This window comes from Hylobates moloch, unplaced genomic scaffold, assembly GCF_009828535.3.
Source record: "Hylobates moloch isolate HMO894 unplaced genomic scaffold, HMol_V3 SCAFFOLD_7, whole genome shotgun sequence".
Taxonomy (NCBI): Eukaryota; Metazoa; Chordata; class Mammalia; order Primates; family Hylobatidae; genus Hylobates; species Hylobates moloch.
Genome location: NW_026652282.1, coordinates 61,747,422 through 61,774,672, shown reverse-complemented (window position 1 = coordinate 61,774,672; position 27,251 = coordinate 61,747,422). Strand labels below are relative to the sequence as shown.

At 42.7% G+C, this 27,251-nt stretch overlaps 1 protein-coding gene across 1 annotated transcript in view; it reads left to right on the top strand.

Annotated features, from left to right (window-relative positions):
• Positions 1-7,360: 7,360 nt before the first annotated feature.
• The window catches only part of NEXMIF (neurite extension and migration factor), a 175,192-nt gene continuing 155,301 nt past the window's right edge, over positions 7,361-27,251 (top strand). The window contains exon 1 of the mRNA XM_032757200.2: positions 7,361-7,921. The gene's annotated coding sequence lies outside the window, so the exon portion shown is untranslated. The remainder of the gene's footprint in view (positions 7,922-27,251) is intronic.

Here is a 27,251-nt window from a genome sequence, read left to right as displayed (position 1 = left end):
TAGTAGAGACGGGGTTTCAACATGTTAGCCAGGATGGTCTCGATCTCCTGACTTTGTGATCCGCCCGCCTCGGCCTCCCAAAGTGCTGGGATTACAGGCTTGAGCCACCGCGCCCGGCCTACATTTTCTAGATGCCAATGGATTGGTTTGTATGTAGCCAAAAAAGATGCCCAGGAAGCATTTGTTTTAGATTAATGGAAACATCTCTTTTCCTGGCTTGTTATGCATTCACTTTTGAAATACACCCCCCATTGATGGTAGAAGCTTCTTAGGATGCCTTTTGCTGAAGAATCTTTGGTGCAATATTTTCGGGATTTGGCATGAATGCCTATGTAGATGGACCCAAAGAGGCTAGTTCAGGGAAGATCAGACCTCCAAACAAGCCAGAGCTTCTGTTTCCTTCCTAAAGTATTCTTCTTCTCTCACTCTCTTTTACCCATATTATGTATTCTATGGTCTCAGCCAGTCATTGTTATCCACATTATACTATCACTATCACCATCATTGTCAACATAAGCAGGAACAGCAATTATTTAACAGGGTAAAAGGAGAATATCATAGGAATTGCTAGTATAGATAGAAGGAAACATACTTCCATCAATGAATTAGGAAACCCTTCTTGCAGGATGAGAGATCTTAGGAGCTTCTGGAATATATGCATGAATAGACACATTTATTATATACCTCTATATATAAGCCTTTTGCAGGTGTTTTCATACACCTTAACTCATGAACTGCTCACATGTTCTCTGTAAGACAGGATTATTATCATTGGCCCCTTTTTTACAGATTAGAATACTATGGATTTATTTATTTATTATTTTTATGATATGGGGTCTCACTACGCCACCCAGGCTGGTCTCAAACCTCTGGCCTCAAGCGATCCTTCTACCTCAGCCTCTCAAAGTGCTGAGATCTCAGGCGTGAGCCACCGCACCCAGGATCACATTAGTAAAGGGTAGAACCCCATGTTATTTAATTCCACTTCTAGCATTTTTCTACTATAATACAGCTCAATCCTCCTCCCCTTTACCTGGCTTGATGGGGATGGGGGAGTGAGGTACACTCTGAGACACTGGATTTCACATGAAGAGGAGTTCTTTGAGGTCATTTTCTTAAGGGAGCAGAGGTTACCATGTCCAAGAAATCCTGGACCAGATGATTCTGGAGCTAGGTGAGCTCAGTCTGTGCCTCCTCCTGGAACCATGAGACTACATTGAAATCTTCAACAGTGGCACTGTTGAAAGTGCCACTACTAATTCTTCTCATGGTGAATAAGGCCTGTAAGTCTGTGCTTGACAGACAGAGCTCACACTGCACAGGGTGCTCTGGTGGTATTCAACTCTGAGAAGCCCAAAACCCACATCACACACTCCATACATTACCCACAGAACTGCCGTGTCACCCAGGCATGCAGCTGCATGATGGAGGGCTGCACTTCACTGTGGGAACCGGTTAAAGATGCCTGCTGATCTCTGTCCATGGTCCTGTCCTAAGGCTGGACACATTTCCTCACTACACCCACCACAGCTCCCATCTTGCTCAGTGCTGCCAAAGCCACGAACATCTTTGGCTTGTGGCTAGAACCGTGTAACAGGGCCTTGTGTGCTGAGCTGTTTGGCCTGGCTTCATCTGGGGCTTCTCCAATGGCTGTTGGCAACTAAAGATAGAAGTGGTTTTCTCCAGATCTCAGTTCCCTAACTTTGAGTCACTCAACCCTGTCCCAGCATGTTTCAAAGGCTCACCCCGAGAGAAGTACTCAAGTGCAGGAGCTGTCCTTGTCCAGGCTAGCTTTGAACACAGCAGCCAAAGCACCTGAGCATGTTGGACAAATGGGGGCAGGACACCCCAGACACTCTGGGAACCAGCACTTTGCTCATCTGGGCACTATTTGTGAGCCCTACTATTTACCTCCTCTCTCAACAACCCAGATCCACCTCCATAGGACAATGAGTGCAATCAACAGGTTATGTTTGTTTGTTTGTTTGTTTGTTTGTTTGTTATAAGGCTTCAAGGAAGTAGGAGGAAAGGGAATATCTGCTATGGGGCACTTTGTTTCAATAGATTGTCATGAACAGAAGACATGATGTGTGTGAAAGTATATCATAAATCATAAATGTTCATCATTGCCTATCGTCTGAACATCAAGGGTAACTTTCTCAGATATCTACCTATCTACCGTGTGACCATGACCTTTCTTTTCCACATTTATAAAGTATGGAGTGAGAATTTAAGGTTAATATATCCTAGAGTTCCAAAGCCGTTCATGTGTGGCCCCATCCAACCCCTCCAAATTTTGCTTGCTCCACTGAACATGCCCTTGGCTCCAGACATGCTGTACATGTCAACCGACTCCCAAACACATTGCTCATCATCCTGCCTCAGCACTTCCTCAGCTCATGCTCTTCCTCATGCTCCATATGCTCTTCTCCTTAACTGCCTAGTACAGTCATACTTCTCTTCCTGGGCTACCACTCCTGCTCAGGGACCCCCAAATTCCTTTGGTATTCTGAACCCTTTTTCTCACCTCTCTTTCAGCCCTGAATCTGCACAGCCTGAGAGTGTTGCCTTCCTGTGTTTCCATTTCCCCTTCTAGACTATAAAGTCCTTTGAGGCAAAAAAAAAAAAAAAAAAGTGTCTTTGTCTCTGTTTTCTCCTCCTGAGACCTAATACAGGGCCTAAATCAAACACTAGCCGAATAACTCATAGAATAGGGATCCCCTTGCCCCTCCAAGGGATGCTGTAAGGGGAAAAAATGAGACATCTGTCTATTGTCAGGAGAGCTATAGTTTTCTAATACTGTTTAGGACAAAAAGAATTATTGAGCCAGCTTGTCAGTTCCACTGTATTTAAATGGAGCCCTGGGTGCTGCCTCTCAAACAAGAGGAACAGCGGATGCTGGTTTTGATTCGTTGACCTCTCAGTTCTGTAACACCCTTTCAGTTCCTTTGGGCCATTCTTTGAAATTCACCAGGGAAAGGCACCATAAAATCCCAGCCAGAGGCCATTAGTATAATTACTATATAGTATCTGGGCACAATAGTGGTACATTATGTGAAAAGTAATATGGTAGTTTCTTTCATAAGTAATATGCTAGTTTTTGTATAAGCATATGATACCATAATAATGTTATTTCTGTCATTCACCTTCTTTTATCCTTCTGGGCTAAAAACATACATTTGGGCTGAAAGACATCCTGTGTCTGGCCTCAGCATGATAGAAAGAAACTTTCTGGGTTTATCTCCAGAATGTCAACATCTGTTATGCCCCAGAAATATACAGACACTGTAGCTCCCTTCTTTGGGAGCAGGCTGAGTTGTGGGGCCGATAGGGAGGTGATGTGGCTTTTGGCTGGCATCTGAAAGAATGTAGCCATTTTATGATACCAGTTACAGAGGCTGAGAATCTTGCAGGCATGTAACATGGAAGTAATGGAGGAATGAAATGTTTTTCCCAAAGAGAAACTCCAGTAAACTCTCGTTAATCTTTGTTATCTAATCTATTAGCCAGTGGAGAGATTATGTTCTCCATGCCCCCTATGGAAAAACTATGGTTTAGAGATGTCTGGTAATTTTCTGAACATCATACAGTTTGTTTATGGCTGAATTAAGGTTAACACCCAAGATTCTAGGTTCTGGTCTCATACTTCATTACTCCACTTTGGTCTAATATGCTACCATTGACTGTTAAATAGCAGAGACCAATTATTCCCAAATGGCACCTTCTTGAATTGAAGTCTCACAACGATTCTCTTCTTTTGATCTGCCTTACAGGGAGGACCACTCTATTTGAGATTCTCTTACGTTTTTAGACAATAAAACCCCAGGGAAAGGGATGATGGAGGCTAAGATAGGCCTGATTTGAGTTCCGCTCTAGAAACAGCAAAGAATGTACTGAAAATCCAATCAGTGTTTTTATATTGAGTGCCTCTGTTGTTCTGGGCACTGTGCTCAGACATGGACATCAAAGTTGAAAGTATCTGCTCTACTCTTCATAAATGAACAGTCTAGAAAGGGAAGGAGACACATAAGCAGACAGTGTCAGTATCATATACTAAGTGTAATGATTACAGTAAACCCAAATGCTATGAGAGCACAAAGAGAATGCCCAGGCTAGTCTAAAGGTAGGGATGGGCCCTCAAAAGTTTTCATGGAGTAACTACAGTTAATATCTGTGCCTGGCCCATTGAAAACATTCAGTAAAAGTTAGCTATTATCACCATGCCAGTACACGTTGTCCCTGCCCTCAAGGAGCTCATGGCCTAGCAAAGGAAAAAGTACCAATATATAACTATAATAATATGCAATTTAAGCTATATGGTCTGTTGGAGAAAACAGACATGGATAATAACTCACATTCAGTGAAGGCTGCCTATGTGCCAAGCAGTGTTCTGAGGACATTATGTTTATTCCTTCATTTAGTTCCCACAACAACTCCATGGTTAACACAATTTTTTTCTCAATTATTAACATAAATGAGGAAACTGAAGCACAGACAAGTAAAGTAACTTGCCCAAAGCCACGCAACTAATGGACATTGTTAAGTAGTCACACTTAAACCTGCCTTAAAGAAGAAGAAAAGCCACCTGGAAGATGACCTGGCACTCACAGGTAAGCCGTAGCTGGTCTCCTGATGGACACAAACACTCTCACAAATACTGACATCAGACAATGTTACACTGAGAACATGACAAAATGAAACAAAACAAGGCCCCTTCATAATTTTGTCTAAGCACAGATAAAAAACCCACAAAAGCCTTATCTCCACTTTAGTCTACCTCCCAATAGATAAGATTTATTAAGATGCCCAGTCATAGAATTGTCCTTGCTTTCTGAGAGCATTCAATGTAGAATTAATTCCCACTTTCTTAAACCCTCCCCCAATTACCCAACCAAAATCCAAATCCTATAATAAGTCCTTTCTACCACCTTTTATCTGAGACACCCCATGGTTTCCTGTTTTATTAGTTTGCTCTGGCTGCCATAACAAAATATTACAGACTGAGTGATTAAAACAACTGAGATTTATTTTCTCACAGTTCTGGAGGTTAAAAGTCCAAGATCAAGGTGTCAGTAGGTGTGGTTTCTCCTGAGATCACCATCTCCTTGGCTTGCAGATGGCCTTTTTGTGTTGTCTGTGTCCTAATTTTCTCCTCTTATAAGGACCTCAGTCATATTAGATTGGGGCCCATCCTCAAGGTCTTATTTTAACTTAGTATCCTCTGCAAAGGCCCTATCTCCAAGCACAGTCACATTCTGGGGTACTGGGAATAGTCAGAGCCTCAACATATGAATTTTTGGGGAAATGCAAATCAGCCCATAACACCCATGGTGTGTGTTCTCCCTCACTTTAACAAATAGTAAACCCAAATTGTTCAACTACAGTTGTGTTTCTGGTAGTTTTTGGCTGGAGGGCATTGAAAAAAATTATAACTGGTAACAAATAAGCAACTAACTTTATAAAGGAAGAATAGCATATGTAGTTAATATAGGTGAAAACAACGTGCTTTCCGACAACGGAAAAAGAGCAATTCATTCTGGACATTGAGATCCAGCCAATAGATGGGTGGCATTTTACATGTTTAACCTTTTTTGTTTGTTTGTTTGTTTGTTTTTGCTTTTGAGAGCAGAGGCCAAATTTTGTCTTCTTATTTATTCCAGTGCCTGAAAGATGCAAATATATTTGCACAGTGTCTCATAAATGCAAGATAAATAAGATATCATCCCTATCCTCAGGACACATATACCTAACTTCCTTGTGACTCGATTTTCTCATTTGTAAAATGGAGATCGTAAAATTGTGTTTGTTGTGAAGATTAAATAATTCATGTAAATTGCTTAGCACAGTGTCTGGCACATAGTAAGGACCCAATAAGTATAATTATTTCAGGATGAGCTATTATTTATGGATGAGTTTCATAGATATAAAATGAGAGGGAGAAATAACAAGAGTGTTTCCAAGCAAGTGGGATGACAGAAATAAAGGCACAGAGATGAGGAGTGTAAAAGCCATACAGGAATGAAAGACCCATGGTAGAGAGCCTCAAACTTGGTAAACTGACCCAGATCTTATTGTCAATGGGATATCTGGAACATTTGTCTCCTGTACTTTGCCAGGGAGAAGAAAATATACCCTCACCTCTGTGCTGTTTCTGGGGAGGGGTTGTGTGACAGGTGATGATGAGAAGTTGCACACAACGGATCTCAAAGCCTGAGCCCTCGTAGCAAAATGAGGCTGTAGCTGTGGCAGCAAAGAAATCTGAATTTGGGCCCTGCCTGACTGGAGAAGCTGTGCTTTGGCAATGATGTTGGAGCAAGTGCACACAAAGTAGCTACTTTTACCCCTTCTGTTCTAGTACCAACCTTTTCATCTTTGCCTTGGCTCCTAGTGGTGACAAATCTCCCGAGGCTCAGGCCTCAACCTTGCACCCAGGGCTCCAGAAGTACTAAATGGTCCCTCCTGAGTTGCTCTCCAATCGTTTTGCTGTTTCCTGTTGAGTTCCCAGGACATCTGAAGGAAAATGACCACTTAAGAGATTTTTCAATGACAGCCATCAGGCAGATCTGTTTTCCTTCCTGGCCGTATTCAGCTTCCCTTCTTTCCTTTATTCCCCAAACATCCCTCCCCAATTGTCTGCCTTCATCCAACCCTTCAAACAGGACCCACCGTCCTGGGGGCCCAGGCCCTGAAGTTAAGAGTAGGTAAAGGTTGAATGGTTAGATGCTTGGTGGATTAAACCATTAAATATTCTTCCCCAAACTTCAGAGTGCCCCTCTCCGCACACACAACTGCCCTAAAAGGCATGGGAGAGTGGTGTCCGGTTGCGTGTCTGCCAGGGGAAGAACGCACCAGTGGCGTGGTGGACTGGAAGGGCAGCAGAAACGCGAGTGGGGGGCGGGGTGGGAATGGGGAAGGGGGGTGCGCGCCCTTTATGACAGGTGGCCGCGCAGTGCGCGCTCCCGGGCGCCCGAGGGGAGGGAGGGACAGACGGACAGAGTTGGGGGGGCACATAAGGAAGGGACCGTAGAGAGGGTAAGGAGAGCGGGAGGGAAACGGAGAGCTGTGGTGGGGAAGAAGGGTAGAGGGGGGAAGGCGTCCAGCAAGAACAGCCGTGTTGGAGGAAACAATGGCAGGGGCAATAGCGATGGTGGCAGCAGAGGCGGCCCCACTCTGGGCACCTTTCTGAATGGGCAGAGACAGCTCCGGGAGAAGAGGGGACCAGGCAGTGCCTGCAGAGGCTCTGAAAAAAGCGGCAGAGGGAGGAGAAGAGGGAGGAGGAAGAGAAGGAGGAGGAGTAGGAGGAGGAGGAGGAGGAGGAAGGGGGAGGAGGGGGACGAGGCAGGGGAAGAACCTGGGAAGGAAAACCAGTAGCATCAGCAGCAGCAGCAGCAGCCGCCGCCACAGCAGTAGCATTAGCGGCAGTAGCAGCATTTAGCAATAGCTTTAACAGCTATAGCGACAGTAGCAGCCGCCCTTCTCTCTCCCTCTCGCGGACGCCCGCAGCCACCGCACAGAGCGGGCTCCAGGCGCCGAGCGCGCAGCCCGCTCGCTAGGTAGCTCCAGCCGGGGCGAGCGACAGTGCAAGCGAAGCACGGACCCTTGGAGCAGCCGGGCACCCGCGGAAGCTCTGAGTTTCAGGGCCGGAGCCCGACAGCTCTGACTCCATCTAGCGCGGCGGCGGCGGAGCCTGAGGGAGCGAGCGAAGAGAGAGGCGCGTCCACCTGGCGGGCCCAGCGCATGGAGCTGAGGCAGAGGCGGCGGCGGCGGCGGCAGCAGTAGCAGTAGCAGCGGCGGTGGCGGCTAAGGCAGCTCGAACAGCTGCGGCGACGGCGACAGCCCAGCCTTGACTGCGACCGCGCTAGCTACAGCGCCTGCTGCCTGAGCCCGCCAGCGACGTGCGCCTCGGGAGTCGGCCTGTGAGGTGAGTACGAGCGCTGCCATACAGCTTCCTGGCCTTCTCGCCGGCTCCCCGGCTGGCTCGGGGTGGCGGCGGCAGGGGGTGGAATGAACTGGGGTAAGTCGAGCTAGAAGAGAAGGAAGGGAAAACGGAAGGGAGGACGTCTGTGTGCGAATGTGTGTTTCTGTGTACGAGGGAGCGAGGCCGCTAGGGCGAGAGATCCCGGCTCGCCCTGACAGGCACTGCAATCTAGGAAAGGCCTCTGTGCTTGCGCCGTAGGAAGGGGGTTGCGGGGGGAGGGGAAGCGAGCGGACCGGAGCCGCCGCGCTTACACGCACACAGCCCGGCAGAGTGCCGCCTCCTTTCGGACTGGTGCAGGGTAGAGCCTGGCCAGGGAATGGGGCATGGGCATGGCACGCTTCGGCGAGAGCGGGAAAACCCACGCGGCGGCCGAGGCCGGGCGCTCGGACCAAAGCCGCAAAGGTGCGAAGCCGGGCGGCTGTGGCGACCACAGAGCGCCCCCAGGACACGCGCCACTCGGCCGAGGCTGCGGACAGGTTTAAGTTGGGGGCCAGACCTAGCCTCGCCCAGCTCATCTCCTTTGCGGAAATTGGCTTGTGGCCCCTTCGCGCTCTCGGTGGCGGTCGAATTGACGCTTTTCTGTGTGGCTTCTGGCGCTTCTCTCTGCCGCGCCCCGCAGCACACGTCGGCTCGCGTCTTGTACACCCTGTAGGGCGGGAAGGCCGTGAGCCGGCGCGGGGAGCGGAGTCCCGCTCCGGGAAAGTGTGGAAACCGCGCTGCTGAGTTGGCGCCGTTCCGCTGAGGAATTCAGCGATTTCAGCATGACTGCTTCTGTCTGTCTGATTCGTGAGGGACCGAATCACCCGCGCAAGGTTTTCTGTCTTTTTCGAAGTTAAAAAAAAAAAAAAAAAACTGGCATCCCCATTTCGACAACAGCACTCTTGATTTTTATCAAGCTTCTGGTTGCATTTTGGAATAAGTGGGTCTCATATTTTGCTTCTGGATTTTGGCTCCCAGCATATTGTTGAATGCTGTGCACAGCACTACATTTAGCTATGTGGCCTTTTTCTAATGTTGCATTTTCTAGACTGTTATCTGAAAAGACATGATTTGTGTTGTAGGGCTGGCAAGGCTGTTTTAAAAAAAATGTCTAAAGCACTTTAATCCCGGGATTTGAATATATCCTTGGTTGTTTTTGGTGGAGGAGTTCCTGGAATATTTTGCTTGGTGAGAAAAGGTGCTGTAATGGTCTTCTCTGAACTCCTTACGACCATTTGTGTTTTGGGGGGTGAATCTCCCTTACATCTTTTACACATGAGGTAACATATGACCAAACGTTTTATTTACAGCAGTGACGTTCTTATGGCTGAGGAGAATTTACACTTATTGAAAAAATATTTTTAGAAGGCAACAAAAAAGTCCTAAGTAACTGTCATTTTACATATTAACTGGGAAACCGGCTAATCAAATAAAACTGGCTGAGTGTCTGAAACTCTATCCCAGTGAAATATGTGGCTGTGAATATAATTAACCATCTGTCTAGTGAGCAATTTAAATTTGGGCTGGTACATTTTTATTACAGTGTCTAATTTCTGGAAGACATACATTTTACCCAGCAGTAACAACAAAAACGTATTTGCTTACTAGGTCAAAAATTTACTTGTGTGGTGGTGGTATTTCCCTTTCTTCCTCCATGTCTTTCATAGTCCCCACACTGTGTAACCTGGGAGGTCAAAAATGAGCTTCTTGTTTTTGCAAATAGCGTATTTACAATAGAGGAACTGAAACTAGCCCTGGTGGCTAGTGATTAGACATTTTTGTCTCTTAGAAATACTTTCCAATATTTTACCTCCCCAAAAATCTAGACAGATTGCATGCATGCTAGTTAAAAAATATAATTTTTTGGTGCACATGGGGTAGGGTGATTGAACAAAACTTGTAAGACTTGAAATTTCTCTATTTACTTTCTCTTATTCTGATGAATTCTCTACCTGGCTCTCCCAACTGGCCCCCCCAGACATAAACTCATACAAAAACACATGCGTTTGTCCTTTTAGACAGTTTTTAAGGTTAACAGCATTCAGATCTGTGATTTTAACAATATACTGATAAACTGCTTTTTTTGTAAATCATAAATCATAAGTGTAAAATACCATGACATAAAAATACATTGTACATATATTTAAAGTTTTCCCTATGGTGTGATTTTAGCCAGAAATTTATTACTAGGAAAAAAGAGGGATAGAGTTTGAGTAGAGATGAAATGGCTCCGGGAAGATTAGATTTGAGAGACCTTCACCAAATAGCTATTGTTAACATAACATAATTTAAATGAACCACGGATTGATTGTGCAGTAAGCTAGAGAAAGTCATTTAAAGGAAAATACTTTTAAAGCAAATATTTGCCTAAATAACAGCTCTGATAAATTGGTAACAATTATGTAAGTACATGGCAGAATTTGACATATGTCAAGTCTGTTAAATAAATCAACCTGTTCAGTGAATAAATCTTTGATGCATCAGTGCTTTTTCACACACACACACACACACACACACACACACACACACACACACACACAAACCTGTAGCACCCTGTTGCCAAAGTCAAACAACTGCAGTACTGCCACTTTCTGTTTTACTTCAAGTCTGTCTCTTTTCCCTCTTTTTCTTTTTTCCACAATCTTCTGATTATCTGTAAGCTACCTAGTGAGCAGAGAGAACTAAAGGTGCGGTGGTGTTGCCTGTGTTTAGGAGATGGGAGAAAGATGAGAAAAGTGCTAAGTGTTGGAGCACACAAAGATGGGTTCATGGATCCCAGACACGGTCACTATGGAGGTCCTGGTCTCACTGACCACCATAGTGTATTTGCGTAGGAGAAGGACTGGCCTATCCAGAGAAGCATTCGTTGCAGTTTCTCTGTTCCTAAATCCAGTTCTAGTAAATAATATTTTTTCTTCTGTATATCCCTTAGTAAGGGTAGAAAAATAGACTCTAAATGGATTCAACTGTTACATTATCTTTAAGCTTTTATCTGATGGCACATATATAAGTGTTCCTGGTAGGAGTAAGCAAAAGGAGAAAAGGGCCAAAGTGAATGAAAGGGAAGGGGAATGATTGACTAAGGAGTAGGTCATTTGGCTTCCTTGTTTTTCCCATCTTAAGAGATTTTTGGTTTGGACATTATTCATTTTTTCTTTTCATTTTTTTTCTTTTACTTCCTCTGAAAAGTTGGCCACCAGCTCCCTAATGGACAGTTTCTCCACCAGAGCGCCTTTTCAAACCCAAGGTCATAGGGTCAGACACAAAGCACTTGTTACATTCTGTATGCCACTTCTCCAGGGCTGCTTGAAAACAAAACAAAGAATATATACACCTACTACGTACCCATAAAAATTAGAAAAACAAAAACAAAGAGCACCAGATAAGATTGCATCACTTGGAGCTACCTTTAAGTTCACACCTTTTCTCTTGCCCAGAAAATTTCTTTTTAGGCAGAGGTGAACATCCGTGTCTTCTCAAACAACAGTGGCTCTGTTTGTAAGTACATCACAACCTTGGGGAAATCTGGTCTGGGGTGTCATCAGCTGGGAAAGTGGAGGGTTGGGGAAAGCTGCCTTTTAGTGATGATAGGGTCTTTTATGGGCCAGCTATAGGTAGGCGTGAGGACCTTCATTGTCTCTGTTCCCTTCAGTCCCTCATTGCCCACACTGATTCACAGGCCTCTGCTAGGGAATGTGATCATTTTGGTCTTTTTCTGTAGGTAAGCACTGTGATCTGATTTCTTTCCCTACCATCTTCTCTGATGGAAAAGAAGCTGAAGTCTTCATGACCAACTATTAATACTATGCACACAATTATTACTTTTCCAAAGAGCACTTCAATATGTCATTTATCCCCAGTGTGATAATTTTGATGTAAACAATTATCTACTGTTTTCTCTAGCACCCTCAAGCCCCATTAAAAAAATTTTCAGCTTCTCACCCTCAGTAGCCCATTTTAAGTGTTATACCACTAGCTTAAACAAGAAGCTCCTCCTGATGTTTACACTGAAGGGGTTTAGAGGTTTGAGACCAAGATTACTTATACCTTGGGCCTGAGTGCTAAAGTAGTGCCAAGTCATCGTCTGTCAAGAACAGGTGTAGAGATTCATTTTATTTGGGGGAAGTTAAAACATTTCCTCTATGGAGGACTATAAGTAGAGTGACCATATGTTGTGGTTTATGCCTGTTGCTCCGGCATACTTATTTTACCTTCAAAAATGTCCCAGTTTGGAAAATAATTTTGTGATCACCTTACTATAAGCCACCTTTGAAAGAAACCATGATTCTCAATTTGGGGAGGTGATTATATTTGCAAAACTTGAGGGGATAATGAGCTTTGGAGACATTATAGTCCCCTAACCCAGCTCAACCGATCTTTTTCCTAGCTAAGAGATCTTTCTGGAGAAGAACCCCTGAAATGATTCAGGGTTTCGGCTCAACAGAATTGGATTATTGGCTCCAAAGACATCCTCCAAAATGCCTGTTTGTATTTGCACATACACATGCACATAAAGAGGTGATGTCTGCATGCTGGAAAATGGCTGCTCTAACTTTCATGAAAGACTGGTAAGAATTAATAAGTTTAAAGTTTATCAGGAGAAACTTAGGTTTAGAAGCAACATCCTGACCATGCTATTTGTGAGATACAAGGGCATAGCACCAAGAGAAGTGTTAATTCTTTTCAGAATAGGTTTGAGAAGTGCACAGGCAACTTTCTGTTTCAAATGGTTTGCATGTGGTCATTACTGTTATGTATATAGTTTTTCAATTTGCCTTTTCCATAATGGACACGATGATCTTTTCAACTACCTCTCAGTTCTCCCAGTATCCATGATTGGCTTTCATCGATCTAGGGCAGGAGTTAAAAGAAACTGTGGCCCACAGGCCAAATCTGGCCTGCCATGGAAAAAGAAATAATGCAGACAAGAAAAAAAATTGGAGCCATTTAGAGTTGCTTCTGCAAACATTTTCAAGCTTCCTTTTCTTAATTGAGCTTCATTTAGTTCAATGTTAGAATGAGTCCACATTTCATGATTATATTTCAGCTCATATCTAGTGTTTGGAGATTGTCCAGAGCCTGGTAGAGTGGCAGGGGGTGACCCGAAAAGTGAAATCCACAAATGGATTTTTTTGTTTGAGTCAAAATGTCAATAGTTATTTTTTCTTTCCTGCCCAGGTGAGTAATCCAAATTTTGTTGTGCCACTAAATTCTTTATGCCTTCCTCCCCAATATTTGTCATGTTATTCCAGACATGCATGTGATTTATTAAGCCAGAGACTAGATCTCAGCAAATTGCTTGAATAGGAAGATGCTTTGTCTTTAGTTACTAAATAACTGGAACACATCCTGAAGATGTGCTGTTTTACTAAGTAGGGAAGTAGAAAAAGTGGGCCATCATCATCTAGCCAATAGTCCCTAACCTTGGCATGAACCCCTGTGAAAATTCAGTGAATGCCAAGGATACTTTCTTCAGAAAAGTGCGTATTTACACATATAACACTTGCATACATTTTCAGGAATCCCAACCATATATTGTGAGTTTAAACCTCTGTACTAGCCTTTCCCTAGCTGTTACAGAATTCTCACTGTATGGCTGTCATGGTCATGGTAGCTTGAAATGGAAGCCATTAAATGTCTCTCTCAAAAAACATGTTATTAGTATATTTATGGGCCACATCCCTCAGCTACCGTACAAGCATTTTTCTAATTAGCCTTCACAGACATTTTTTTATTATGAAGAAGAGCCACTTAGCACTCACATTTACATTACCATTCTCACCAAACACAAGTCAAGACTAGTTTCCCCAAATTATTGACTTGTCAACTCTCTGATTCTTCAAAATGCCTGTTCAGCTTTCACACACCCCCCACACAAGTTCATCATTAATATATAAAATATATTCCATAAAATCTCACTCACATTTCATCCGCCTCTACCTCTCTCTGTTTCATCTGTTTCTCTCACTCTATGTATTTCTCTTAGCCAAGGTTCTGACAAATATGGGGAACTCTTTCTAGCAGCAATCATTAGGTATGGTGATGGAGTCAGAGAGGGAGATGGTGTCTAGATACCTTCATGGGGACCTTGAGACACATGAGCCTTTTGGAGTATTAGACATCTTGGAGAGAGTTAATGTATTTCCTCCTGGATATCTAACATCATATATTAAAGGCAAAGCTCCTTAAGCTCTGCAAACACAAATATATGCCACATCTGCACCTTGCAGTTGGGATGGTAGTAATAGGTGGTATATTAGTCTGTTCTCATACTGCTATAAAGAAATAACTGAAACTAGGTAATTTACAAAGAAAAGAGGTTTAATTGGCTCATGGTCCTACAGGCTATACAAGAAGCATGGCTGGGGAGGCTTCAGGAAACTTTCAATTCTGGCAGAAGTGGAAGCAGGCATGTCTTACATGACCAGAGCAGGAGGAAGAGACCAAAGGAAGCGGTGCTACACACTTTTAAACAACCAGAGCTCATGAGAACTCACTCACTATCATGAGAACAGCAAGGGGGAAATCGGCCTCCCATGACCCAACTACCTCCCGCCAGGCCTGTCCTCCAACATTGGGGATTACAATTCAACGTGGGATTTGGGCAGGGACGCAAATCCAAACCATATCAAGTGGTATTCAGATTCATGAATAAATGTTTATTGCTTCTTGTCTTGGTAGTTTAGAATGCTGCAGAGCATGTGGGTTAATAGAACCCTAAGACTGGAGGGGTCCATTAATGATAATTACTGATTCAATTCAGCAAACACTTATTGAACATCTACTCTGTGCTAAACCCTGAGATATTGGGGACAGATAAAAGAATAAAATGAATTTTTCTGTCTCATAGGGAATTAGCTTTGCTCCTGGCTGGGTCTTTTTACCATCTGCATGAATTTACCCCACTATTTTCCTAATTCAATGCATTCTTCTATTGTTTCTATGTTCTACCCCTTGGTAAATGTCTTCGTCTGTTTCCTGTTGCTTATAATGGGATGCCTGAAACTGAGTAATTTATAAAGAAAAGGAATTTATTTCTTAAGGTTGTGGAGGCTGAAAAGTTCAAGGTAGAGGGGCTGCATCTGGTGAGGGCCTTCTTGCTGGTGAATTCTCTGTAGGGTCCTGAAGCAGTACCATGGCATCACATGGCAAGGGGGCTGAATGTGCTAGCTCAGGTCTCTCTCTTCCTCTTCTTATAAAGCCACCGGTCCCACTCCCATGATAACCCATTTATCCATTAACCTATTAATCCATTAATCCATGAATGGATTAATCCATTCACGGATTAATCCATTCACCTTTTAAAGGCTCCACCTCTCAATACTGCCACATCAGGGATTAAATTTCAAAATGAGTTTTGGAGGAGACAGATCAAACCGCAGGGAGTTTTTTGGCAAATAGGTATCTCTAGCTGGGTTGAGACAAGATTTCCAGCCCCTATGGCACAAATGCTTCTTTTCTTATCCCTGCATTAGTTTAGCAGGCCCCATTTAATAGGGAATAATGTGATTGTTTCCCTGTGATTCTGAGGCAACATTTCTATCACTGCTATCATTGGTGATGTGGAATTGCAAATATCATTAGCCATGATGTATTGACTACTGCCTTAAAATTATAGTATGGAGTTGTTGATTCAGACTAATGAATTGAATGTACTCTGCAAAAAGCCATCTGTCCATCTTTGAGTGGGTTGGTTTTTAACCCCTATTTGGTAGCTTTAGCAGTTTTCTACTATGGTTGCTCTAACAAATTTCCAAGATCTTAGTGGTTTAAAACAACAAATTTATATTTCTACAGTTTTGAAGGTCAGAGATTAAGTGTCTGAACTAGGCATTGGCTAGGCTATAATCAAGATGTAGGCAGGGCTATATTTCTTTCTGAGGGCTCTGGGTGGAGACTCCATTTTCTTGTTTTTCTGGCTTCTAGGGGCTGCTGGAATTTTTTAGCTCATGGTCCCCTTCCATGTTTAAGCCAGAGATGGGAGATTGTTTCCTCACACTGCATCACTTAAATCTTGCTTCCATCATTAAATTTCCTTCTCTGACTCTCACTCTTCTACCTCCCTCTTCTGTTTATAATGACCCCTCTACTTATATTTGGTCTACCTGGATGGATAATCTGGGATAATATTTCCATCCCAAGATTTGTTGATTTTCAACCATAATTCTATCTGCAATTTTAATTCCTCTTGTGCCATGTAACCTAACATATTCACAGGTTCTAGGAGTAGGATGTGAACATCTTTGGAAGGCCGTTTTTCTGCCTACCACAGTGACTTGACTTTTTTGTTGTTACTTTTTATTTTTGAATAATTATAGATTCACGGGAAGTTGCAAGGACAGAGAGGCCCTGTGTATCCTTCTCCCAATGCCCCAATGGTTACATTTTGCATAATAGTTGTGTGTAGTTCTGTATCACTTTATCACATGCGTATATTTGTGTTTTTTATGTACTTTTAGTTTTGTAGAAACATGGTTTTACTGTGTTGCCCAGGCTGATCTTGAACTCCCGGACTCAAGAAATCCTCCTGCCTTGGCCTCCCAAATTGTTTGGATTACAGGTGTAAGCCACCGTGCCCAGCTAGAACACATGTATATTTGTGTATCCACCATCACAATCAAGATAAAATATTATTTCATCACCACTAGAGATCTCTTTTGTGAGATCTACACCTATATAGTCTACAAAGACTACACCTATATAGTCTTTGTAGCCACATTCACCCCCACTCCTTTGCCATATCAAACTCCTTGCAATCACCAATATATTTTCCATATCTAAAGTTTTATCATTTCAATATTTTTATATAAATGGAATCATTGAGTATGTGACTTTTGGGGGTTGGCTTTTTTCACTCAGCATAATGCCCTGAGATCTATTCCAGTTGTTTTGGGCATTAACAGTTCATTTCTTTTTACTGTTGAACAGTATTACATGGTATTAATGTATCAGTTTATTTAATCATTCACCTGTAGGGAGAAATTTTGGTTGTCGGGAGTTTTTGGTTATTACAAATAAAGCTGCTATGAACATTAGCATACAGGTGTTTTTTGTTTGGTTGGTTGGTTTTGTTTGTTTTTTTGAGTGGGGCAGAGACTTTCTCTGTTGCCTAGGCTGGAGTGCAGTGGCATGATCTCAGCCCACTGCAGTCTACACCTCTCAGGTTCAAGTAGTTCTCCTACCTCAGCCTCCCGAGTAGCTGGGACTACAGGCGCATGCCACCATGCCTGGCTAATTTTTCTAATTTTTGTATTTTTAGTAGAGATAGGTTTCACCATGTTGGCCAGGCTGGTCTTAAACTCCTGACCTCAAGTGATCCACCTGCCTTAGCCTCTGATTACAGAGTTGGAATTACAGTGCTGGGATTACAGGCATGAGCCATTGCACCTGGCCTAGCGTTTTTGTGTGAACATAAGTTTTCATTTCTCTGGGAAAAGCTCCCAGGAGTGCAATTGCCGCATTGTATGGTAAATGTATGTTTTAGTTTTTTAAACTAAAAACTGACTTTACAGTTTTTTCAGAAACTGAAAATCTATTTTCCAAAGTGTCTATAAGTGCATAACTTATTATAGTCTATGAGTATCAATATTTTACCTGTTTGAGTAAATTATAGAAACCTTACCCCTCTTTAAGTTCCTTTAACCTTCCCCACTTATAATTGCCTTACTTTCTCTACATATATTTAGAACTACATTAGACAATGCTACAATTTTTGCTTCAACCCTCAAACATAATTGAGAAACCCAATGGGAGAAGCAAAGTCAATTATATTTACCCTTTTACTCTTTCTGTTGTTATTTGTTTCTTTCTGAGGTTTCTAGATTTCTTCTTTTATATTTTTTTTTCTGTTAGAGATCTTCCTTTACTTATTCTTTTAATGCAGGTTTGCTAGCAACAAATTATCTTAGTTTTCCTTCTTCTGAGAATTTATTGATTTCCCATTCATTCCTGAAGGATATTTTCACCTGATGTAGAAATCCTGGTTGACAGGTTGTTGTTGTTTCCTGAAAGCATTTGAAAAATGTGCCATTTCTTTCTGGTCTTCATGGGTTCTGATGAGAAATCTGCTTTCATTTGAATTGTTTTACACTTGTAGTTAAGGTGTCATTTCTCTCTTGCTGCTTTTAAGGTTTTTTTTTTCTTTAGTCTTTAGAAGTTTGACTATGATGTGCCTTGGCAAAATTTCTTTGGGTTCATCTGGTTTGGTATATGCTAAGCTTCTTATGTCTGCAGGTTTATGTCTTTTGCCAAGTTTTGGAAGTTTTCAAGTATTATTCCTTCAAATAATGTTTCTGTCCTGTCTTCTATTCTTCATGGTTTCTTCTGATGACAGAAAACTTAGATCTTGTTTTTGTAGTTCTACAGGTCCCCGAGGCCTGTTCATTTTTCTCAGTCTATTTTTTCTCTGTTGTTCAGACTAGATAGTTTCTATCATTATATCTTCAAGTCAAGTGATTCTTTTCTCCATCTTCTTCATTCTGTTGTAGAGACCATACATTGAGTTTTTATGTTTTGATTATTATATTTATGAGACTTCCTATTTTTCATTTGTTTGAGAAGAGTGTTTCTAATTATTTATTGAAACGTTTTTGTGATGGCTGGTTTAAAATCTTTGTCAGATAATTCTAATATCTCTTTCATCCTGGTTTTGCCACCTATTGATTGCCTTTTTTCATTCAGTTTGAGATCTTTCTGGTCATTGGTATGATAAGTGATTTTTACAGAAATATATACATTTTGTGGTATGTCATGAGACTTTGGATCTTATTTAAACTTTCCGTTTTATCTAGCTTTCTCTGGCACTGCTCTAGCTCCAGGAGCTCCAATTCCTGGGGAAGGAAGTTGCTGTATTGTTACTGCCAGATGGTAGTAGAAGTCTGCTTGCTTGTTGACAGTTGGAGGGCAGGACTTCTCATTATTGCTTGTTAGGGGTTGGAATTCAGCCACATTTCAAGTGCTTGGTAGCCATGTATGGTTAGTGGCTACCATATTGGATAACATATATGTAGAGCATTTCTATCACTGCTCTAGGAAGACTGAGGTTGGGGGAGGGAGCAGTAAAGGAGCTTGGAACTCCAAGGAATTGGGGTTTGGGAAAACTGTGGCACAGATAGAATAAGACAAGGATCTAATTATTGGATCTGAAGTCCATGACTAGGGTTTGGTTCCAAAACTTGAGGTGCTGTGAGTTCTATCTAGAGAAATATGGTCACAGAGAACTCATCTGGTTAATATGGATCCAGTAGGGCAGAGTTAGTATCCATAGTATTAACTAAGTTTTGTCCTCTCAGCCATTGTGAAAGACATGGCGTGGCATGCTGCAGATCCTAGTACCACTCTATTTGAGTAGAGGGAAAGTATTCCCTATTAGATGGCAGTTAGTTTGCTTATTTGTAGCAACATACTTGACCTCCATGACTGAGGTAACCATTGATTGAGGAAACATTAACAGAAAAGAGTGAGTTATGAAAAGGATATTCATTGAGTTTATAGGATCTAGGGTTTATTTGGCATCTTGGTGGCCTTAATGTTCTAATCCTTGAGACTTCCAGCATGCTCAGCCAGGTGGGGAGCATTTATGTAAGAACTCTGTCCTTCACTGAGCTCTCTGTTGACTTGTTGGCACTTTTTGTCCAAGTCCCAAAGAGTTAGTGGACCCTGTTACACAGCTTCTTTGTACACTGAAATAACTGTTGCCTTCTCAAGTCTCTCTTTGCTTAGATTAGTGGGGGTGTACTTAATGTAGATTCAGTGTTTTCAATCTCCCCTTGGGGCAGTTCGTTATATTTTCCCTTACTGGCTCTATGTGTGTATACATCCTAATGTGCTTGTATTTATGGACTGCCTGTGTACTGTATCTCTTGGAAAGGGAAGAGGAATACCTGGTGTCTATTGAATATGTATTGTATGTATAGTATACAGGTCACATGACCTTTTCCCTTGGCAAGACCTGTATGTGCAAAGCTGTGGCTTTGACATGTTAAGATATTTCATAACACAGTCAAATCCACTTGGCTAAATAGGTGAAAGAAAGGGGAATTGAGCCAGGGCTATAGTGGGATTTTTCAGATCTATGTGGTTTGACTTAAAATGAAACAAAAATACACACTCATTTGAGAAAGAAGCAGTTTCAGAGTTAGGCTGTAAAGAGAAAATAAACATGCTTTATAACCCAAAGCCAAGGTGTTGGTTTTAAAACCCTGGACTATAGCTCACCCAGATCCTTCCAGTGTGTGTATATGTGGGGAGGAGGTGAGTGTTGCTAGTCTGCTACTCAGAGATATGGAGATGGTATCATGGGAGCAACCAAAATCCCAATTTGTCACTTTGTCTCTTAAGAAGGCTCCAAATATGCCACTTACTTTTTTTTCTTTGAGAAGGAGTCTTGCTCTGTGCAGTGGCACGATCTCAGCTCACTGCAACCTCCGCTTCCCGGGTTCAAGTGATTCTCCTGCGTAGAGAGTAGGAGAGTAGCTGGGATTACAGGCGCCTGCCACAACCCCTGGCTAATTTTTGTATTTTTAGTAGAGACAGGGTTTCACCATGTTGTCAAGGCTGGTCTCGAACTCCTGACCTCAGGTGATCTTCCCACCTTGGCCTCCCAAAGTGCTGGGATTACAGGCGTGAGCCACCACATCTGGCTGCCACTTACTTTTGAAGACAGTGGTCACTAGTTGTGCTAAGGGGCCAAAGGGTCAGGATACTGTTATACAAATCTAGGAAGAGAACCTGGAGTCACCTTTTCTTGCCATTGATCTTACCATTTTCCTGTAAGCCACTGTATTAGTTTGTTTTCACACTGCTGATAAAGACTTACCTGGGAAGAAAAAGAGGTTTAATTAGACTTACAATTCCACATTGCTGGGGAGGCATCAGAATTGTGGGAGGTGAAAGGCACTTCTTACATAGTTGCAGCAAGAGAAAATGAGGGAGATGCAAAAGCAGAAACCCTTGATAAAACCATCAGATCTCGTGAGACTTATTCACTACCACCACAACAGTATGGGGGAAACTGCCCCCATGATTCAAATTATCTCTCACAAGTTCCCTCCCACAGCATGAGGGAATGATGGGAATACTATTCAGATAAGATTTGGGTGGGCACACAGAGCCAAACCATAACATTCCACCCCTGGCCCCTCCAAATCTTATGTCCTCACATTTCAAAACCAATCATGCCTTCCCAACAGTCTCCCAAAGTCTTAACTCATTTCAGTATTAACCCAAAAGTGCGCAGTCTAAAGTCTCATCTGAGACAAGGCAAGTCCCATCTGAGACAAGGCAAGTCTCTTCCACCTATGAGCCTGTAAAGTCAAAAGCAAGCTAGTTACTTCCCAAGTACAATGGGAGTACAGGTATTGGGTAAATACCTGTGTCCAAATGAGAGAAATTGGCCAAAACAAAGGGGTTACAGGGCCCATGGAAGTCCAAAATCCAGCATGGCAGTCAAATTCTAAAGCTGCAAAATGAACTCCTCTGACTCCATATCTCACATCCAGGTCACGCTGATGCAAGAGGTAGGTTCCCATAGTCTTGGGCAGCTCCACCTCTGTGGCTTTGCAGGTTATAGCACCCCTCCTGGCTGCTTTCACGGGCTGACACTGAGTGTGGATTTTCCTGGCACACGGTGCAAGCTTTCAGTGGATCTACCATTCTGGGTCTGGAGGATGGTGGGCCACTTCTCACAGCTCCACTAGGCAGTGCCCCAGTAGGGACTCTGTGTGGGGGCTCTAACCCCACATTTTTCTTCTGCACTGCCCTAGCAGAGGTTCTCCATGAGGGCTTCGCCCCTGCAGCAAACTTTTGCCTGGGCATCCAGGTATTTCCATGCATCTTCTGAAATCTAGGTGGAGGTTCCCAAACCTCAATTCTTGACACCTGTGCACCCACAGGCTCAACACCACATGGAAGCTGCCAAGGTTTGGGGCTTGCACCCTCTGAAACCATGGGCCAAGCTGTACGTTGGCCCCTTTTAGCAACAGCTGGAGCAGCTGAGACACAAGGCACCAAGTTCCTAGGCTGCACACAGCATGGGGACCTTGGGCCCAGCCCACAAAACCATTTTTTCCTCTTAGGCTCCTGTGTCTGTGATGGGAGAGGCTGCCATGAAGACCTGTAATATGCCCTGGAGACATTTTCCCCATTGTCTTGGGGATTAACGTTTGGCTCCTTGTTACTTATGCAAATTTCTGCAGCCAGCTTGAATTTCTCTTCAAAAAGTGGGTTTTTCTTTTCTACTGCGTCATCAGGCTACAAATTTTCTGAACATTTATGCTCTGTTTCCCTTTTAAAAGGGAATGCTTTTAACAGCACCCAAGTCACATTTTGAATGCCTTGCTGCTTAGAAATTTATTCCACCAGATACCGTAAATCATTTTGCTCCAGTTCAAAGTTCCACAAATCTCTAGGGCAGGGGCAAAATGCCACCAGTCTCTTTGCTAAAACATAACAAAGTTCACCTTTGCTCCAGTTCCTAACAAGTTCCTCATCTCCATCTGAGACCACCTCAGCCTGGACCTTATTGTTCATATCACTATCAGCATTTTTGTCAAAGCCATTCAACAAGTCTCTAGGAGGTTCCAGACTTTCCCACATTTTCCTTTTTCTGAGCCCTCCAAACTGTTCCAACCTCTGCCTGATACCCAGTTCCAAAGTCACTTCCACATTTCCAGGTATCTTTTCAGCAACGCCCCACTCTACTGGTACCAATTTACTGTATTGGTCCATTTTCATGCTGCTGATAAAGACATACCCGAGAATGGGAAGAAAAAGAAGTTTAATTGGGCTTACAGTTCCACATGGCTGGGGAGGCCTCAGAATCATGGCGGGAGGTGAAAGGCACTTCTTAAATGGTGGTGGCAAGAGAAAATGAGGGAGATGCAAAAGTGGAGACCCCTGATAAAACCATTGGATCTCATGAAACTTATTCACTACCACAACAATGGTATGTGAGAAACTGCCCCCATGATTCAAATTATCTCCCACTGAGTCCCTCCCACAACATGTGGGAATTATGGGAGTATAATTCAAGATGAGATTTGGTGGGGACACAGAGCCAAACCATATCAGCCACTGTGGGGTGTGTGTGTGTGTGTGTGTTTGTGTGTGCGTGTGTGCGTGCATGTGCACATTTTTCACCCTAATTCAGTAATGCTTTGGTAACTATACTTACGTGGATTTAGCACCTGAGTGAACAGAAAAACCCATTTGTTTATTGTCCAAATAAAGTGGTGATGCCATGACATTGCCGACTGCCATGATTCGTGATTCATTAAGGCCAGGATACTTCTAGACAATCACTGAAAGATGAAAAGTAGGTAAGTGAATTAATCTCTTCCCTTTGATTTTCACCTTTAATATTATAACCTTAGATATGACTTCAGTATCTTCCAGCACTGAGCAGAATTGGTTAAGGGAAGGCCAGAGTGGATGTAGTTAACACCAGGAATGGAATTCCTTTTGTTTTCTGAAAATTCAGTTTATAGTTTATTAGACTGAAGAATCCACAGGCCTGCCTCAGACAACCAGGCCATATACTAGACAAGAGCACTCTCAGATTACACTTTGAAATGAAAGCCTATTTTGTCATAATATGCACTGAAAGGAAAAGTGTGCTCCTACGTATGCTCTTTACTTTGCCTTTTGGACTGTCCTCTTGGGTTTCCTCAGCCTTTCTCTGATCTGTATGGCTCTGGGCCCCACTCCCAATAACCCTCTAGGAGGCCCTGTTCCATGTCATCTACTTATGGCACTGAAATACCAGGTGTCACATGGTATAAGGTAGTAGTGACCACAAGGGGCCCAGAGGAGGATATTTGCAGAGGGAAGCAGCCTGTTTCCAGATCGTCAGGTAGAGGGTGTGCTCAAGCAGCTGACACAGCCTGAGGTGGGAGAAGGAGCAGTGGATGATAGGTCAGAGCTGCCATTTCCATTGGTTGTTGAGATGGCCAGCTGAGGGAGACAGTTGTTTGTTCAGTGGTCCTGAGGAAGTAAAATCATATACTGGTGTTTTTTGATTCAGGCGACAGATTGATGTTAAGGGACCATAGGCATTTAGGCTGCCAATAATAATACCTGATCATCCTATAGCTCCTTCTAAAGGACTCAAAGGACTCCTATGTTTTATTTCATTTGGCCTCACAAACATCTTCATGGACTTAGGAAAGGTAAATATTGATGGTCATGTAGGACAAGCTTCTCTCTCTCTCTGGGCCTCAGAATTTTCAAATTGTGAAATGGAGGCTTGGTCTAGAGATGATGATCTCTAAGGTCGTTTCCCACAGTAACAGTTTCTATGGTGGCAACATTTTCCAGGTGGAGGAATTAAGTCTCAGACACTTTAAAGTGAGTTGCACACAACTACACTCTATCAGGCACAGAGTGATGATTACAGGCCCAGGCCATGATCCCTTCCCTTAGATTGCCCTATTAGTATTCTCTTTGAACAGCGAGGTAAGGGGCAGGGGGGGTGCTCTTGCTTCTGAACACACAAAGGCTTTACTTATCCATTTCATTTAACAACTCTCCCCTCACCTGACCACCTTCCCAAACTACCTCCTGTCACTTATCAGCAGGGCCTTCAACATTTCCCTTGATGTTCCTCGAGATTCATATCTTGTTTGACTGCAGCTGTTTTCCTGGCGTATTGTGTGGCTAGATGCAAAGTCATTGCTACCGTTAGAGTAAAGTCTGGAACCAGCACTTCAGTTACATCAGGAAAGAGAGGCTGTGCCTTCTGGGTGTGGCAGGGGGTCAAGGTGAGAAGAGACATTCAAAAACACCATATTATAAGGTGCCCTGAAAAAGCAAGGAGGGTCTGTAGATTAGGGCTGGGGAAAAAGGACTGGCCAAAGGTATGATGGGGGAAATCAGACAGTGAGTTGATGAAAGCAAATACATTCAATGATCAATTAATATGCAGCAAAGAGGCTAGGATGCCTGAGATTTCTTTGGAGTTGGAGGATAAACATGGCATTTATGACTGTGACAGGGATTTATCTTGGGAGAGGGCAGTAGGGGAAAAATGAAAAGCTTTATTTTCAGCAAGTTCAGCTTTTGTAGTAAGACATTTAGCTTAAGAAATGCAAGCTAAGTACTGTGAGGGAATAAATTCAGAGAACCATATTCCCCATATGATTCCTGGAAACCAGTAGGAATTTGGCTCAAGAAGGGATGGCAGAAGGTGATTTGTGGTGTTATAACAGCCGCCTTGGAAGCCAAGATGGAAAATTTGTCCCTGAAAGGCTAGGCAGTTGGAAGAGACTCACTGGAAATTTCTGTCCGGAGAAAATAAATGAAACAGAGAAGAGCTTAAAAACACATGGTGGAGGGGGAAGTCTGGGACACCCAGGAACCCATATCTTGTAATAGGTCCACTTGTTAAATTCCTGGCTTATGGTCTAGAACAGGATTTTGTTCATTTCCTTGGAACAAAAAGGTCCCTAGGCACCCAGAGCTTCTATCTTATCCCAGTCCACAGCCTCTTACCCCTTCTTTCATTTCTCTTTTCTTTTCCTTTTTTTTTTTTTAAGAGACGGGGTCTTGCTCTGTCACCCAAGCTGGAGTACAATGGCACAAACACAGTTTACTGCAGCCTTGAATTCCTGGGCTCAAGGGATCCTCCTGCCTCAGCCTCCCAAGTAGCTGGCATTACAGGCATGTGCCACCATGCCTGGCTAATTAAAAAAAAAAAAAATTGTGTAGAGACAGAGTCTTGTCATCTTGCCCAGGCTGGTCTTAAACTCCTAGGCTCAAACAATCCTTCCACGTCAGCCTCCCAAAGTGCTGGGATTACAGGCATGAGCCACCCTGCCCAGCCTTTTTTTCCTATTTCTCTTGTTTTAAGAATAAATTCATTCATCATTTATCAGAATAATCCATGAACATTTCACAAATATTGAAAAATAGAGAAAAGAAATAATTCAACCTTTTGTTTTTAGAAATTATTTGTGTCTTTATTTTTGTTTTTGTTTGTTTTGTTTTGTTTTTGAGACAGATGGAGTCTCGCTCTGTTGCCCAGGCTGGAGTGCAGTGGTGCAGTCTTGGCTCATTGCAGCCTCCAACTCCTGAGTTCAAGCAATTCTCATGCCTCAACCTCCCAAGTAGCTAGGATTACAGGCACCTGCCATGATGCCTGGCAAATCTTTGTATTTTTAGTAGAGACGGGGTTCTACCATGTTGGCCAGGCTGGTCTTGAACTCCTGATCTCAAGTAATCTGACCGCTTCGGCCTCCCAAAGTGCTAAGATTACAGGTGTGAGCCACTGCGCCCGACGTTTGTCTTTATTTTGAATAATTATAAAAGTATTGAAAAGACTGGGAATAATATAAGAAACACACTTGGATCTCTACTCAGAGAAATAAAACGTTACAGACAAGTTAAATTATGTCGCCTATTTTCAGTCACATTCCTCTCCATTTTCAGAAGCAAACACTAAGATAAGCTTGGTATGTATTCTTCCATTTTGTTTTATACTTTTGCATGAAAGTATGCCTCTCCTCTCCCCTCTTCCCATAAATAATATATAAAACTTGTCTGTGTGTTTTTAAAATTTATATAAGTAATACCTTAATGTATGTGTCATTCTGCAACAAGTTTTTGGTTTTGTTTTGTTTTTACTCAACATCTTGTTTTGGAATTTATTCTATTTTCTTTTTTACATTCCCCTTTTCTACTCAAACTGTACCCTGGAGCTGATGACATGTACATTACTTTTTCATGATATTTTTATGATAAAAGTAATATATAACCACATTACAGGAAAGTTGGAAAATCCAACCAACTGATGGCTCTTAGGACCAGAGAGCTCAGTGTCCTACTGTAGACTTGATCTGCAAAGGTTCTAGGCAGCTGGGCTAGCCTAGTGGTTCTGCTTGTAAAATACTGAAGAGCAAAATTGGAAGTCTCTAGGGACACTTCCTTGCCTGTCTGTTACCCCATTCCATGAAGTAGTAAAACAGAGGCCCAGAGAAGGAAAATGACTTAACAAGGGCATACATTCATTGAATATTATACTCAAGATTTCTGCTCCCTGTCTTGTACTTGAAATGTTTCCAAGGAAAAGAGAGAGTGGTGGGGAGAGAGAGAGAGAGAGAGGGAGAGAGGGAAAGGAAACCTAGAACTGCAATTTTTCATCGTAAAAATTATCTATTTTAATAAAGCATGGGAAATACAGAAGAGTAAGAAGAATGAAGATATCAAGAATTGTCCATTTTCCTATTTTGAACTTCTGATCTTTTTTCTTGTACAATTTTTGTTTCTCTGATTGTACCTTATCTTGCTTTTTTCCACTTAA